The 1,896-nt window shown below is 37.6% G+C and overlaps 1 pseudogene; it reads right to left on the reverse strand.

The window, feature by feature from the left end:
- Nucleotides 1–1,476: 1,476 nt before the first annotated feature.
- Nucleotides 1,477–1,668, reverse strand: LOC121135854 (annotated as a pseudogene).
- Between the last annotated feature and the right edge of the window lie 228 nt (nt 1,669–1,896).

Here is a 1,896-nt window from a genome sequence, read left to right on the forward strand (position 1 = left end):
TGTCATGTATGTGATTATAAATGCCAAGAATATTGATAATTTGGGAAATACACCAATAAAGTGAGAAATGTATCTGCCTAGATTTTACTTGCTGTGTGAACCAATCTCAGATTGAGTGAGAGATGAAATCTGCTGTGATTCTACATAGAAGCTGACCTCTTCAGCAGGCTTCTGTACAGCTAAGCCTTATTGCTGAGGTCTGGCCGTACACAAAGCTCTGAATGGCTGGAGTATAGAGGCAGATGGCTCATTTTTATTACAGTTTGTTCCTCTGTAAGTCCAAAGGTTCTCCTTTCAATAGACTCTCTAATATGATGCTCCCGGTCTGTGCCCAGTCTGTCCCCAAACGATCCCCATTTACTCTGTTTGTGCTGCTGTTATACTCTCTGTCCTACTCCAAAAAACGATCTGACTCCACCTATATGTCGATTTCCCCTTTGTTCTTGCTGACATTAGTCATCATCACAAAGAAAATGATGTCTTTATTAATAAGGGATCAATACATAACTTTGAAGGCTTTAACTCATAGCAAAAATTGCTTCATGAGATATAATAAATTTATAATTATTATCATCATTTCATGTACTTAAATTATTTATATATAAAAATGCAGACCATCCAATATTATTGTTTACCCTCATGTAGAAATTCCAAATATTAACATTTATGTAACTACATCAAAATGATACTAATGAGGAAATTAACACTGACAGAATGCTATATTCTAGCACATAGCCCTGTTCAAATTTTGATGATTTCCCCAGGATGCAATGAAGAACTACACAGTGCATCTTGCTATGATTGCTGTGGCTTTTTTTTTCCATCTTGACTTTGCCAGTTTTGAATGGCAGCAGCAAATAATTTTGTTTCCATGTAGCTGTATTTAGTGATTAAATTCTTCTATTTATTCACAGCAATAATTCGACAGAGGAGACATAGTTTGCTGATTACCTTATTCTCAGACTCACTGACAGAACACAAGCCAGAGACAGCATTTCTACTTTCCTGTGTACCACAGGTTGGATTTTCTCACTTCATGTTAAAGGGTTATTTAGGGTGCTACACTTTTCTATTGACTTTATAAATCGGTGACTCACAATAGTTTCCTTAGAGGTGACTGGCTGCATGAACACTAACCCCAGTCTCCCATTAAATGTACCTGGATAAGCCAGTGTGGCCAGCTTTGATGGTAGTAAACTCTGTGTGGTGAACTGCCCATGAAAACAGACCCTTAAATACCGAGAAAGGGCAATTTTTCATCCTGCCCTCAATACACATCCAACATCAGAGAGTAAATGAGTGAAATTACTTTGAGTATTACTTGAAATGTTACTAAGCGTTTAGGTCTGTATTTGGGGTAAATAATAGTGGAGGACTGTTCAATAAAATTCAATAATGTGTCCAATTAAAAAATGTGGTAAATTTTTATTTACCTTTGAAAATCTTTCTTTCTCTTTTTCTTGCAGATAGAAGTATCCAGATGCCATCCTCCCCTGAGTCCCTCTAAAGGACAATGGTCATCAATAGCAATGGCAGTTGCTGCTAAGCAACACTGTGGCCAGCTTCATGCTCTGGGGAGAAGGCTGTGCCACCTCTTACTTAACTCCACAGACTCTAAGAAATTTCCCGGGTAATGAACGACAGAAATGAGTCCACAAGCATTGTCTTTGAAAATGCTACCCTGTAGAGACTGGGAGTCTTTGTTGATTCAGGGGGTTCACGAAGATCCACGAGATGATTATGAAACACCAAGCTATGCACAATTTATTTGTTGATTCAACATGATATAACTCAATTTAGCTACTGACCATGGAATTAACTCAACAGTACGTCACAATTTATATATTCAGTTGTCGTTTTATTCTTTTTAAAGAGCTGCACTAGGGATGGGAGAGA

This window comes from Mesocricetus auratus, unplaced genomic scaffold, assembly GCF_017639785.1.
Source record: "Mesocricetus auratus isolate SY011 unplaced genomic scaffold, BCM_Maur_2.0 Super-Scaffold_100043, whole genome shotgun sequence".
Classification (NCBI taxonomy): domain Eukaryota; kingdom Metazoa; phylum Chordata; class Mammalia; order Rodentia; family Cricetidae; genus Mesocricetus; species Mesocricetus auratus.